Genomic DNA, 15,427 nt, shown 5'->3' on the forward strand with positions numbered 1-15,427 from the left:
GATCCAACGTGATCCGCTACTCCACGCCCTTCATTCTCACAACACAACCTACCTCTTGCTAATTACATTACGTTTTACTTGTGATTATGGCTCAGCAATAGCCGAGCACTACGAAAAATACCTTATAGACTCATTTAATGTTCCCCTCCACGGAAATCTTTAGTAAAAGGCGAAAGATTTATTCGTTTTGAAGGGAAACCAGAGTGCCGATCAAAGCCCTCACTTCAATACTTATGGCTGCTTCTCTATTGCTTCTCCGCGAGAACGCGGAAAATTCTTTCCGTCTTGTCTACTTCTCTACCGTCAACAGACTTTCAGTGCCATGCAAGCACACACCCCAAACTAACTGTCAGCGCTGAAATACGTGTCTGCCAAATGTCGTCGATATTACTCTTTAGATGACTATTTTCATCATTTCTGTCACCATTCAAGCTGCTTCATTACCTCACCTGCCGACAGATGGCAGCACGCCTAATTCCTCTCGGCGACCCACCGTCAGACACACAACTAACTGCCCGCACTGCTCTGCATCTAACACTAATCTCTCTCCTCCCCACCACACTCGTTCACTGAAAAAACAGGCAACTAGATAGTTCTTTGAACGCAAAACTAGGCCACATCAGACGCAACCTGTATGTAGATGTATGGTGCAAGGGAAATATCCCCCTGCTCCCACACAACTAATTAATACTAGTTGACAACAGAAATAAAATTTCTGTCGATAGTATTTGAACCAGTCTTATTCATTTGCGAATTCCATGCATTCCTTCTTGCAGATAACAGTGCCTTGCAAATCACTCAATTCATGTTTGCTAGCCAAACGCGCTCCTCCTAAATGTTCCGTACATCATGCATTAGTGCTGATTATCAAGACTGTGTTGTGTGTCAGCCGTTTATGGTCATCAATTGCACTCTTCTTGTGTTGCTCACTCATTCTTGTAACTCAAAAGTACGTCGTTGTCATCCAAGCCTAGCACTTGGAGCAGGCCAAATCAAATGGCTCGTCCCCGTGCCACTCGAGAAACTCCCACAAGGCTTTCATGACATGTCGCAATCAAAGTCCTTCCACAACCTGTAGCGACATTGCTGCAACGACGCGGGTCCCGATACCAAAAGTATGACTTATGCTTGCTTCTATTCTATATAATAAAACCACCACTCGGAAAGCGCTATTCCCTTCCCACATCCCTCAGAATGTGGTGAACGATCATCGATTACAACCAAGATGCGATGAATCTCGATCGCAAGCCTCACGCTCAGGGACAGTGCTACCACTCATCATCGTGGTTACGTCTACTCCAGCTTTGAACTAGAGAGAGTTGAAGACATACTACAGAAATGATCCTGTGAAGTATGATCTTGCTAGCAAGCTATCACCGCTCGCTACTTATGCCACGAGACCGTCAACACGCCCTACGAGAATACGACACACTCTTCACATTTCGCGATTTACTTATCGAAGAATTTCTTAAGCTCGGACATTCTGCAAAGAACCTACTTCTACTCTTACTTGGCCGCCATGATCTCACTCTGCTATTTTGTGCGCTACCAGTGCTTCTTGTCTTCCGAAATGAGAGACCATTGCCTCACGCGAGACTGTATGTAAACACCGCTTGCACCTCCGGCCGCTAGATGGGGGCCTGGGGCACATACAGTAGCATCCTATGGCGCAAGCAGACATGCCAAATAGCCACTGAAAGACAAACACACAAGACGGCGTTCATACGACTCTTGTGCTTTCTTTAAAGCCGCCTCTCTCTTCGAAAATTTTCGCACCGCACTAGTTTATTCACCTCACCCTAACAGTGCAAACTCTTGTCGACATATCGCCACTTTCATGCATACTTCCTCTTTCGTTTCACTTTGCGTCTAGCTTGATACCCGCCCAAGAGCTGCTGATATATAATACTCGCAATAAATGTGTTTCTCTCTGTATCTCTTTTCGCCTATCACGAGTATTGCTTTTCCTCACATGGCAATTATGAAAACACCCACAGCTAAACAAACACTTACACTCAGCGCCACGTCCATACTATCAATCATACGCCAGTAATTTCACAGCTACTTGCTCCACTAATACATTTCTTATGTCTACTGTTAAACAGATGAAGAATCAAAGTATACAACAAGTCTCTGTGAACATCACTGTCAGGACATTTTACAGACCTACGCATACCATGCCAATCTTTATGCTTCAACTATGATGGCCATGTGCTATGAATAAAGAAATTTCTCATAAAATAACAATTTTACGACTACTCCGACAAGCTCCTTACTAAAATGCTAGATGTTTAGCAATCTCCCCCCCCCCTCAATAAATCATCTCAGAATAATCTCAAGCAGTGCTTACATCCCATGAGCACTTCTTTGCAAACAAAACCACAAACTACTTTTTATACTAGCTTCCTTGTCACAGTGAACAGGAAACTAATGCTAGTGCCTCAGTTTACTAAAAAGCTTTTTTCGCTTGCAACAAATAAACTACCAACTTGAACCACTTGGATTTTCAGACACACACAGAAAACTTAATTCCACAGAAATTTAGGAGTAACAGTGGTTACCTCACATTTTCACACACACTCAAATAGCTACTTCTGTGCACTTCACACAATGTTCTCATCGTGTTCCACCAGAGAACACAGTTATCACTATGAATGGATTCTGGTAAAAGAGCATTAAAAAAAAAACAAACAGCCTGATCAAAGTGATTATCTGCCAATATCATGTCACTCTATACCCGAGGGAAACTAGAATGCAGGGAAAGGAGCTTTGTTGTGAGCAATGTGTTGGTATTTCATCATTTACTGGCCAAAGTCTTCTCAAGCCAAGTATGCACCAGCTCTGTCTATGGCTCGGTCAATCAAGAGCCCCTATCAATTTTACTTAAAAGACAAGCAGCATCAACAACTCACAGGAGGCACTGAACATTTATACCATTATCTGCACCACCTTCCACTCATTTACTGAAGAAGAAACTGCAAAGTCTGGCCAATTTTGTACACAAGTAATCTTGAAAACATTGGAGTCAACAGCAGATACATAGTTTCCAAGACTGTAGCTAGGAACAACCCTTCCATTTCAAGATTTATCTCTCACTGAGACACATCATACCCAAACTACAACTACCAGGATATTGCTACTCAATTCATCTCTAGCTATCTATGTCATATTCAACAACTGTCTCTTTCTCACCTAAATATTCTACAAAACTGAGTACACTGTTATGAACAAAGAACCAATGCCACATTATGGCAACAAGCCAGTGCCACTAATATCCACTCTATTGAAAACAACTGAAATGCTCATCCTGCCCAACTAACCACCATCTACAGCCCAAATCTCACTCACATCATACCTACAAATCACAAACTTGTGCGGTAAAAATAATTTTGGGTTTCAAAACACAATCTACTAATCACATACTAGTATTTATTACAAAGCCTCTCAATTCATCATTCACTTCCAAATATCGGCTTATATGCTGTTGTGCAACTGCAGTGCAAGTAAACACCCTCAAATCATCTAGAACTGAGATGCGGAAAGGGTTCACCAAGAGTTTCCAGGACAATAAATAGCGCTCTCTCTCTCTCTTTACACAATCGCCTAACACACTGCAAGCCATTTCAGGGCAAATGTACTTGTTTCATTATACTACGAAACGGCCAATTGCATTTTCAAATTAAAAAAGCATCTACCTGATCCAACGTGATCCGCTACTCCACGCCCTTCATTCTCACAACACAACCTACCTCTTGCTAATTACATTACGTTTTACTTGTGATTATGGCTCAGCAATAGCCGAGCACTACGAAAAATACCTTATAGACTCATTCAATGTTCCCCTCCACGGAAATCTTTAGTAAAAGGCGAAAAATTTATTCGTTTTGAAGGGAAACCAGAGTGCCGATCAAAGCCCTCACTTCAATACTTATGGCTGCTTCTCTATTGCTTCTCCGCGAGAACGCGGAAAATTCTTTCCGTCTTGTCTACTTCTCTACCGTCAACAGACTTTCAGTGCCATGCAAGCACACACCCCAAACTAACTGTCAGCGCTGAAATACGTGTCTGCCAAATGTCGTCGATATTACTCTTTAGATAACTATTTTCATCATTTCTGTCACCATTCAAGCTGCTTCATTACCTCACCTGCCGACAGATGGCAGCACGCCTAATTCCTCTCGGCGACCCACCGTCAGACACACAACTAACTGCCCGCACTGCTCTGCATCTAACACTAATCTCTCTCCTCCCCACCACACTCGTTCACTGAAAAAACAGGCAACTAGATAGTTCTTTGAACGCAAAACTAGGCCACATCAGACGCAACCTGTATGTAGATGTATGGTGCAAGGGAAATATCCCCCTGCTCCCACACAACTAATTAATACTAGTTGACAACAGAAATAAAATTTCTGTCGATAGTATTTGAACCAGTCTTATTCATTTGCGAATTCCATGCATTCCTTCTTGCAGATAACAGTGCCTTGCAAATCACTCAATTCATGTTTGCTAGCCAAACGCGCTCCTCCTAAATGTTCCGTACATCATGCATTAGTGCTGATTATCAAGACTGTGTTGTGTGTCAGCCGTTTATGGTCATCAATTGCACTCTTCTTGTGTTGCTCACTCATTCTTGTAACTCAAAAGTACGTCGTTGTCATCCAAGCCTAGCACTTGGAGCAGGCCAAATCAAATGGCTCGTCCCCGTGCCACTCGAGAAACTCCCACAAGGCTTTCATGACATGTCGCAATCAAAGTCCTTCCACAACCTGTAGCGACATTGCTGCAACGACGCGGGTCCCGATACCAAAAGTATGACTTATGCTTGCTTCTATTCTATATAATAAAACCACCACTCGGAAAGCGCTATTCCCTTCCCACATCCCTCAGAATGTGGTGAACGATCATCGATTACAACCAAGATGCGATGAATCTCGATCGCAAGCCTCACGCTCAGGGACAGTGCTACCACTCATCATCGTGGTTACGTCTACTCCAGCTTTGAACTAGAGAGAGTTGAAGACATACTACAGAAATGATCCTGTGAAGTATGATCTTGCTAGCAAGCTATCACCGCTCGCTACTTATGCCACGAGACCGTCAACACGCCCTACGAGAATACGACACACTCTTCACATTTCGCGATTTACTTATCGAAGAATTTCTTAAGCTCGGACATTCTGCAAAGAACCTACTTCTACTCTTACTTGGCCGCCATGATCTCACTCAGCTATTTTGTGCGCTACCAGTGCTTCTTGTCTTCCGAAATGAGAGACCATTGCCTCACGCGAGACTGTATGTAAACACCGCTTGCACCTCCGGCCGCTAGATGGGGGCCTGGGGCACATACAGTAGCATCCTATGGCGCAAGCAGACATGCCAAATAGCCACTGAAAGACAAACACACAAGACGGCGTTCATACGACTCTTGTGCTTTCTTTAAAGCCGCCTCTCTCTTCGAAAATTTTCGCACCGCACTAGTTTATTCACCTCACCCTAACAGTGCAAACTCTTGTCGACATATCGCCACTTTCATGCATACTTCCTCTTTCGTTTCACTTTGCGTCTAGCTTGATACCCGCCCAAGAGCTGCTGATATATAATACTCGCAATAAATGTGTTTCTCTCTGTATCTCTTTTCGCCTATCACGAGTATTGCTTTTCCTCACATGGCAATTATGAAAACACCCACAGCTAAACAAACACTTACACTCAGCGCCACGTCCATACTATCAATCATACGCCAGTAATTTCACAGCTACTTGCTCCACTAATACATTTCTTATGTCTACTGTTAAACAGATGAAGAATCAAAGTATACAACAAGTCTCTGTGAACATCACTGTCAGGACATTTTACAGACCTACGCATACCATGCCAATCTTTATGCTTCAACTATGATGGCCATGTGCTATGAATAAAGAAATTTCTCATAAAATAACAATTTTACGACTACTCCGACAAGCTCCTTACTAAAATGCTAGATGTTTAGCAATCTCCCCCCCCCCCCCCTCAAAAAATCATCTCAGAATAATCTCAAGCAGTGCTTACATCCCATGAGCACTTCTTTGCAAACAAAACCACAAACTACTTTTTATACTAGCTTCCTTGTCACAGTGAACAGGAAACTAATGCTAGTGCCTCAGTTTACTAAAAAGCTTTTTTCGCTTGCAACAAATAAACTACCAACTTGAACCACTTGGATTTTCAGACACACACAGAAAACTTAATTCCACAGAAATTTAGGAGTAACAGTGGTTACCTCACATTTTCACACACACTCAAATAGCTACTTCTGTGCACTTCACACAATGTTCTCATCGTGTTCCACCAGAGAACACAGTTATCACTATGAATGGATTCTGGTAAAAGAGCATTAAAAAAAAAACAAACAGCCTGATCAAAGTGATTATCTGCCAATATCATGTCACTCTATACCCGAGGGAAACTAGAATGCAGGGAAAGGAGCTTTGTTGTGAGCAATGTGTTGGTATTTCATCATTTACTGGCCAAAGTCTTCTCAAGCCAAGTATGCACCAGCTCTGTCTATGGCTGGGTCAATCAAGAGCCCCTATCAATTTTACTTAAAAGACAAGCAGCATCAACAACTCACAGGAGGCACTGAACATTTATACCATTATCTGCACCACCTTCCACTCATTTACTGAAGAAGAAACTGCAAAGTCTGGCCAATTTTGTACACAAGTAATCTTGAAAACATTGGAGTCAACAGCAGATACATAGTTTCCAAGACTGTAGCTAGGAACAACCCTTCCATTTCAAGATTTATCTCTCACTGAGACACATCATACCCAAACTACAACTACCAGGAAATTGCTACTCAATTCATCTCTAGCTATCTATGTCATATTCAACAACTGTCTCTTTCTCACCTAAATATTCTACAAAACTGAGTACACTGTTATGAACAAAGAACCAATGCCACATTATGGCAACAAGCCAGTGCCACTAATATCCACTCTATTGAAAACAATTGAAATGCTCATCCTGCCCAACTAACCACCATCTACAGCCCAAATCTCACTCACATCATACCTACAAATCACAAACTTGTGCGGTAAAAATAATTTTGGGTTTCAAAACACAATCTACTAATCACATACTAGTATTTATTACAAAGCCTCTCAATTCATCATTCACTTCCAAATATCGGCTTATATGCTGTTGTGCAACTGCAGTGCAAGTAAACACCCTCAAATCATCTAGAACTGAGATGCGGAAAGGGTTCACCAAGAGTTTCCAGGACAATAAATAGCGCTCTCTCTCTCTCTCTTTACACAATCGCCTAACACACTGCAAGCCATTTCAGGGCAAATGTACTTGTTTCATTATACTACGAAACGGCCAATTGCATTTTCAAATTAAAAAAGCATCTACCTGATCCAACGTGATCCGCTACTCCACGCCCTTCATTCTCACAACACAACCTACCTCTTGCTAATTACATTACGTTTTACTTGTGATTATGGCTCAGCAATAGCCGAGCACTACGAAAAATACCTTATAGACTCATTTAATGTTCCCCTCCACGGAAATCTTTAGTAAAAGGCGAAAGATTTATTCGTTTTGAAGGGAAACCAGAGTGCCGATCAAAGCCCTCACTTCAATACTTATGGCTGCTTCTCTATTGCTTCTCCGCGAGAACGCGGAAAATTCTTTCCGTCTTGTCTACTTCTCTACCGTCAACAGACTTCCAGTGCCATGCAAGCACACACCCCAAACTAACTGTCAGCGCTGAAATACGTGTCTGCCAAATGTCGTCGATATTACTCTTTAGATAACTATTTTCATCATTTCTGTCACCATTCAAGCTGCTTCATTACCTCACCTGCCGACAGATGGCAGCACGCCTAATTCCTCTCGGCGACCCACCGTCAGACACACAACTAACTGCCCGCACTGCTCTGCATCTAACACTAATCTCTCTCCTCCCCACCACACTCGTTCACTGAAAAAACAGGCAACTAGATAGTTCTTTGAACGCAAAACTAGGCCACATCAGACGCAACCTGTATGTAGATGTATGGTGCAAGGGAAATATCCCCCTGCTCCCACACAACTAATTAATACTAGTTGACAACAGAAATAAAATTTCTGTCGATAGTATTTGAACCAGTCTTATTCATTTGCGAATTCCATGCATTCCTTCTTGCAGATAACAGTGCCTTGCAAATCACTCAATTCATGTTTGCTAGCCAAACGCGCTCCTCCTAAATGTTCCGTACATCATGCATTAGTGCTGATTATCAAGACTGTGTTGTGTGTCAGCCGTTTATGGTCATCAATTGCACTCTTCTTGTGTTGCTCACTCATTCTTGTAACTCAAAAGTACGTCGTTGTCATCCAAGCCTAGCACTTGGAGCAGGCCAAATCAAATGGCTCGTCCCCGTGCCACTCGAGAAACTCCCACAAGGCTTTCATGACATGTCGCAATCAAAGTCCTTCCACAACCTGTAGCGACATTGCTGCAACGACGCGGGTCCCGATACCAAAAGTATGACTTATGCTTGCTTCTATTCTATATAATAAAACCACCACTCGGAAAGCGCTATTCCCTTCCCACATCCCTCAGAATGTGGTGAACGATCATCGATTACAACCAAGATGCGATGAATCTCGATCGCAAGCCTCACGCTCAGGGACAGTGCTACCACTCATCATCGTGGTTACGTCTACTCCAGCTTTGAACTAGAGAGAGTTGAAGACATACTACAGAAATGATCCTGTGAAGTATGATCTTGCTAGCAAGCTATCACCGCTCGCTACTTATGCCACGAGACCGTCAACACGCCCTACGAGAATACGACACACTCTTCACATTTCGCGATTTACTTATCGAAGAATTTCTTAAGCTCGGACATTCTGCAAAGAACCTACTTCTACTCTTACTTGGCCGCCATGATCTCACTCAGCTATTTTGTGCGCTACCAGTGCTTCTTGTCTTCCGAAATGAGAGACCATTGCCTCACGCGAGACTGTATGTAAACACCGCTTGCACCTCCGGCCCCTAGATGGGGGCCTGGGGCACATACAGTAGCATCCTATGGCGCAAGCAGACATGCCAAATAGCCACTGAAAGACAAACACACAAGACGGCGTTCATACGACTCTTGTGCTTTCTTTAAAGCCGCCTCTCTCTTCGAAAATTTTCGCACCGCACTAGTTTATTCACCTCACCCTAACAGTGCAAACTCTTGTCGATATATCGCCACTTTCATGCATACTTCCTCTTTCGTTTCACTTTGCGTCTAGCTTGATACCCGCCCAAGAGCTGCTGATATATAATACTCGCAATAAATGTGTTTCTCTCTGTATCTCTTTTCGCCTATCACGAGTATTGCTTTTCCTCACATGGCAATTATGAAAACACCCACAGCTAAACAAACACTTACACTCAGCGCCACGTCCATACTATCAATCATACGCCAGTAATTTCACAGCTACTTGCTCCACTAATACATTTCTTATGTCTACTGTTAAACAGATGAAGAATCAAAGTATACAACAAGTCTCTGTGAACATCACTGTCAGGACATTTTACAGACCTACGCATACCATGCCAATCTTTATGCTTCAACTATGATGGCCATGTGCTATGAATAAAGAAATTTCTCATAAAATAACAATTTTACGACTACTCCGACAAGCTCCTTACTAAAATGCTAGATGTTTAGCAATCTCCCCCCCCCCCCCTCAATAAATCATCTCAGAATAATCTCAAGCAGTGCTTACATCCCATGAGCACTTCTTTGCAAACAAAACCACAAACTACTTTTTATACTAGCTTCCTTGTCACAGTGAACAGGAAACTAATCCTAGTGCCTCAGTTTACTAAAAAGCTTTTTTCGCTTGCAACAAATAAACTACCAACTTGAACCACTTGGATTTTCAGACACACACAGAAAACTTAATTCCACAGAAATTTAGGAGTAACAGTGGTTACCTCACATTTTCACACACACTCAAATAGCTACTTCTGTGCACTTCACACAATGTTCTCATCGTGTTCCACCAGAGAACACAGTTATCACTATGAATGGATTCTGGTAAAAGAGCATTAAAAAAAAAAAAAAAAAAAAAAAAAACAGCCTGATCAAAGTGATTATCTGCCAATATCATGTCACTCTATACCCGAGGGAAACTAGAATGCAGGGAAAGGAGCTTTGTTGTGAGCAATGTGTTGGTATTTCATCATTTACTGGCCAAAGTCTTCTCAAGCCAAGTATGCACCAGCTCTGTCTATGGCTGGGTCAATCAAGAGCCCCTATCAATTTTACTTCAAAGACAAGCAGCATCAACAACTCACAGGAGGCACTGAACATTTATACCATTATCTGCACCACCTTCCACTGATTTACTGAAGAAGAAACTGCAAAGTCTGGCCAATTTTGTACACAAGTAATCTTGAAAACATTGGAGTCAACAGCAGATACATAGTTTCCAAGACTGTAGCTAGGAACAACCCTTCCATTTCAAGATTTATCTCTCACTGAGACACATCATACCCAAACTACAACTACCAGGAAATTGCTACTCAATTCATCTCTAGCTATCTATGTCATATTCAACAACTGTCTCTTTCTCACCTAAATATTCTACAAAACTGAGTACACTGTTATGAACAAAGAACCAATGCCACATTATGGCAACAAGCCAGTGCCACTAATATCCACTCTATTGAAAACAATTGAAATGCTCATCCTGCCCAACTAACCACCATCTACAGCCCAAATCTCACTCACATCATACCTACAAATCACAAACTTGTGCGGTAAAAATAATTTTGGGTTTCAAAACACAATCTACTAATCACATACTAGTATTTATTACAAAGCCTCTCAATTCATCATTCACTTCCAAATATCGGCTTATATGCTGTTGTACAACTGCAGCGCAAGTAAACACCCTCAAATCATCTAGAACTGAGATGCGGAAAGGGTTCACCAAGAGTTTCCAGGACAATAAATAGCGCTCTCTCTCTCTCTCTCTTTACACAATCGCCTAACACACTGCAAGCCATTTCAGGGCAAATGTACTTGTTTCATTATACTACGAAACGGCCAATTGCGTTTTCAAATTAAAAAAGCATCTACCTGATCCAACGTGATCCGCTACTCCACGCCCTTCATTCTCACAACACAACCTACCTCTTGCTAATTACATTACGTTTTACTTGTGATTATGGCTCAGCAATAGCCGAGCACTACGAAAAATGCCTTATAGACTCATTTAATGTTCCCCTCCACGGAAATCTTTAGTAAAAGGCGAAAGATTTATTCGTTTTGAAGGGAAACCAGAGTGCCGATCAAAGCCCTCACTTCAATACTTATGGCTGCTTCTCTATTGCTTCTCCGCGAGAACGCGGAAAATTCTTTCCGTCTTGTCTACTTCTCTACCGTCAACAGACTTCCAGTGCCATGCAAGCACACACCCCAAACTAACTGTCAGCGCTGAAATACGTGTCTGCCAAATGTCGTCGATATTACTCTTTAGATAACTATTTTCATCATTGCTGTCACCATTCAAGCTGCTTCATTACCTCACCTGCCGACAGATGGCAGCACGCCTAATTCCTCTCGGCGACCCACCGTCAGACACACAACTAACTGCCCGCACTGCTCTGCATCTAACACTAATCTCTCTCCTCCCCACCACACTCGTTCACTGAAAAAACAGGCAACTAGATAGTTCTTTGAACGCAAAACTAGGCCACATCAGACGCAACCTGTATGTAGATGTATGGTGCAAGGGAAATATCCCCCTGCTCCCACACAACTAATTAATACTAGTTGACAACAGAAATAAAATTTCTGTCGATAGTATTTGAACCAGTCTTATTCATTTGCGAATTCCATGCATTCCTTCTTGCAGATAACAGTGCCTTGCAAATCACTCAATTCATGTTTGCTAGCCAAACGCGCTCCTCCTAAATGTTCCGTACATCATGCATTAGTGCTGATTATCAAGACTGTGTTGTGTGTCAGCCGTTTATGGTCATCAATTGCACTCTTCTTGTGTTGCTCACTCATTCTTGTAACTCAAAAGTACGTCGTTGTCATCCAAGCCTAGCACTTGGAGCAGGCCAAATCAAATGGCTCGTCCCCGTGCCACTCGAGAAACTCCCACAAGGCTTTCATGACATGTCGCAATCAAAGTCCTTCCACAACCTGTAGCGACATTGCTGCAACGACGCGGGTCCCGATACCAAAAGTATGACTTATGCTTGCTTCTATTCTATGTAATAAAACCACCACTCGGAAAGCGCTATTCCCTTCCCACATCCCTCAGAATGTGGTGAACGATCATCGATTACAACCAAGATGCGATGAATCTCGATCGCAAGCCTCACGCTCAGGGACAGTGCTACCACTCATCATCGTGGTTACGTCTACTCCAGCTTTGAACTAGAGAGAGTTGAAGACATACTACAGAAATGATCCTGTGAAGTATGATCTTGCTAGCAAGCTATCACCGCTCGCTACTTATGCCACGAGACCGTCAACACGCCCTACGAGAATACGACACACTCTTCACATTTCGCGATTTACTTATCGAAGAATTTCTTAAGCTCGGACATTCTGCAAAGAACCTACTTCTACTCTTACTTGGCCGCCATGATCTCACTCAGCTATTTTGTGCGCTACCAGTGCTTCTTGTCTTCCGAAATGAGAGACCATTGCCTCACGCGAGACTGTATGTAAACACCGCTTGCACCTCCGGCCGCTAGATGGGGGCCTGGGGCACATACAGTAGCATCCTATGGCGCAAGCAGACATGCCAAATAGCCACTGAAAGACAAACACACAAGACGGCGTTCATACGACTCTTGTGCTTTCTTTAAAGCCGCCTCTCTCTTCGAAAATTTTCGCACCGCACTAGTTTATTCACCTCACCCTAACAGTGCAAACTCTTGTCGATATATCGCCACTTTCATGCATACTTCCTCTTTCGTTTCACTTTGCGTCTAGCTTGATACCCGCCCAAGAGCTGCTGATATATAATACTCGCAATAAATGTGTTTCTCTCTGTATCTCTTTTCGCCTATCACGAGTATTGCTTTTCCTCACATGGCAATTATGAAAACACCCACAGCTAAACAAACACTTACACTCAGCGCCACGTCCATACTATCAATCATACGCCAGTAATTTCACAGCTACTTGCTCCACTAATACATTTCTTATGTCTACTGTTAAACAGATGAAGAATCAAAGTATACAACAAGTCTCTGTGAACATCACTGTCAGGACATTTTACAGACCTACGCATACCATGCCAATCTTTATGCTTCAACTATGATGGCCATGTGCTATGAATAAAGAAATTTCTCATAAAATAACAATTTTACGACTACTCCGACAAGCTCCTTACTAAAATGCTAGATGTTTAGCAATCTCCCCCCCCCCCCCTCAATAAATCATCTCAGAATAATCTCAAGCAGTGCTTACATCCCATGAGCACTTCTTTGCAAACAAAACCACAAACTACTTTTTATACTAGCTTCCTTGTCACAGTGAACAGGAAACTAATCCTAGTGCCTCAGTTTACTAAAAAGCTTTTTTCGCTTGCAACAAATAAACTACCAACTTGAACCACTTGGATTTTCAGACACACACAGAAAACTTAATTCCACAGAAATTTAGGAATAACAGTGGTTACCTCACATTTTCACACACACTCAAATAGCTACTTCTGTGCACTTCACACAATGTTCTCATCGTGTTCCACCAGAGAACACAGTTATCACTATGAATGGATTCTGGTAAAAGAGCATTAAAAAAAAAAAAAACAGCCTGATCAAAGTGATTATCTGCCAATATCATGTCACTCTATACCCGAGGGAAACTAGAATGCAGGGAAAGGAGCTTTGTTGTGAGCAATGTGTTGGTATTTCATCATTTACTGGCCAAAGTCTTCTCAAGCCAAGTATGCACCAGCTCTGTCTATGGCTGGGTCAATCAAGAGCCCCTATCAATTTTACTTAAAAGACAAGCAGCATCAACAACTCACAGGAGGCACTGAACATTTATACCATTATCTGCACCACCTTCCACTCATTTACTGAAGAAGAAACTGCAAAGTCTGGCCAATTTTGTACACAAGTAATCTTGAAAACATTGGAGTCAACAGCAGATACATAGTTTCCAAGACTGTAGCTAGGAACAACCCTTCCATTTCAAGATTTATCTCTCACTGAGACACATCATACCCAAACTACAACTACCAGGAAATTGCTACTCAATTCATCTCTAGCTATCTATGTCATATTCAACAACTGTCTCTTTCTCACCTAAATCTTCTACAAAACTGAGTACACTGTTATGAACAAAGAACCAATGCCACATTATGGCAACAAGCCAGTGCCACTAATATCCACTCTATTGAAAACAATTGAAATGCTCATCCTGCCCAACTAACCACCATCTACAGCCCAAATCTCACTCACATCATACCTACAAATCACAAACTTGTGCGGTAAAAATAATTTTGGGTTTCAAAACACAATCTACTAATCACATACTAGTATTTATTACAAAGCCTCTCAATTCATCATTCACTTCCAAATATCGGCTTATATGCTGTTGTGCAACTGCAGTGCAAGTAAACACCCTCAAATCATCTAGAACTGAGATGCGGAAAGGGTTCACCAAGAGTTTCCAGGACAATAAATAGCGCTCTCTCTCTCTCTCTCTTTACACAATCGCCTAACACACTGCAAGCCATTTCAGGGCAAATGTACTTGTTTCATTATACTACGAAACGGCCAATTGCATTTTCAAATTAAAAAAGCATCTACCTGATCCAACGTGATCCGCTACTCCACGCCCTTCATTCTCACAACACAACCTACCTCTTGCTAATTACATTACGTTTTACTTGTGATTATGGCTCAGCAATAGCCGAGCACTACGAAAAATACCTTATAGACTCATTTAATGTTCTCCTCCACGGAAATCTTTAGTAAAAGGCGAAAGATTTATTCGTTTTGAAGGGAAACCAGAGTGCCGATCAAAGCCCTCACTTCAATACTTATGGCTGCTTCTCTATTGCTTCTCCGCGAGAACGCGGAAAATTCTTTCCGTCTTGTCTACTTCTCTACCGTCAACAGACTTCCAGTGCCATGCAAGCACACACCCCAAACTAACTGTCAGCGCTGAAATACGTGTCTGCCAAATGTCGTCGATATTACTCTTTAGATAACTATTTTCATCATTTCTGTCACCATTCAAGCTGCTTCATTACCTCACCTGCCGACAGATGGCAGCACGCCTAATTCCTCTCGGCGACCCACCGTCAGACACACAACTAACTGCCCGCACTGCTCTGCATCTAACACTAATCTCTCTCCTCCCCACCACACTCGTTCACTGAAAAAACAGGCAACTAGATAGTTCTTTGAACGCAA

The 15,427-nt window shown here is 42.3% G+C and overlaps 9 non-coding genes across 9 annotated transcripts; all 9 read right to left on the reverse strand.

The window, feature by feature from the left end:
- Nucleotides 1-88: 88 nt before the first annotated feature.
- On the reverse strand, nt 89-207 carry LOC126178599 (U5 spliceosomal RNA). The gene has a single exon (XR_007536484.1). It is a non-coding gene; the product is annotated as a U5 spliceosomal RNA (small nuclear RNA).
- A 947-nt stretch (nt 208-1,154) lies between these two features.
- On the reverse strand, nt 1,155-1,361 carry LOC126178509 (small nucleolar RNA U3). Its single transcript, XR_007536400.1, has one exon. It is a non-coding gene; the product is annotated as a small nucleolar RNA U3 (small nucleolar RNA).
- A 2,424-nt stretch (nt 1,362-3,785) lies between these two features.
- LOC126178653 (U5 spliceosomal RNA) lies at nt 3,786-3,904 on the reverse strand. Its single transcript, XR_007536538.1, has one exon. It is a non-coding gene; the product is annotated as a U5 spliceosomal RNA (small nuclear RNA).
- Nucleotides 3,905-4,851: 947 nt separating this feature from the next.
- Nucleotides 4,852-5,058, reverse strand: LOC126178510 (small nucleolar RNA U3). The gene has a single exon (XR_007536401.1). It is a non-coding gene; the product is annotated as a small nucleolar RNA U3 (small nucleolar RNA).
- A 2,430-nt stretch (nt 5,059-7,488) lies between these two features.
- Nucleotides 7,489-7,607, reverse strand: LOC126178600 (U5 spliceosomal RNA). Its single transcript, XR_007536485.1, has one exon. It is a non-coding gene; the product is annotated as a U5 spliceosomal RNA (small nuclear RNA).
- Nucleotides 7,608-8,554: 947 nt separating this feature from the next.
- LOC126178511 (small nucleolar RNA U3) lies at nt 8,555-8,761 on the reverse strand. The gene has a single exon (XR_007536402.1). It is a non-coding gene; the product is annotated as a small nucleolar RNA U3 (small nucleolar RNA).
- Nucleotides 8,762-11,204: 2,443 nt separating this feature from the next.
- Nucleotides 11,205-11,323, reverse strand: LOC126178640 (U5 spliceosomal RNA). Its single transcript, XR_007536525.1, has one exon. It is a non-coding gene; the product is annotated as a U5 spliceosomal RNA (small nuclear RNA).
- Nucleotides 11,324-12,270: 947 nt separating this feature from the next.
- LOC126178512 (small nucleolar RNA U3) lies at nt 12,271-12,477 on the reverse strand. Its single transcript, XR_007536403.1, has one exon. It is a non-coding gene; the product is annotated as a small nucleolar RNA U3 (small nucleolar RNA).
- Nucleotides 12,478-14,908: 2,431 nt separating this feature from the next.
- Nucleotides 14,909-15,027, reverse strand: LOC126178654 (U5 spliceosomal RNA). Its single transcript, XR_007536539.1, has one exon. It is a non-coding gene; the product is annotated as a U5 spliceosomal RNA (small nuclear RNA).
- Between the last annotated feature and the right edge of the window lie 400 nt (nt 15,028-15,427).

This window comes from Schistocerca cancellata, chromosome 3 (assembly GCF_023864275.1).
Source record: "Schistocerca cancellata isolate TAMUIC-IGC-003103 chromosome 3, iqSchCanc2.1, whole genome shotgun sequence".
In the NCBI taxonomy this organism is placed as follows: domain Eukaryota; kingdom Metazoa; phylum Arthropoda; class Insecta; order Orthoptera; family Acrididae; genus Schistocerca; species Schistocerca cancellata.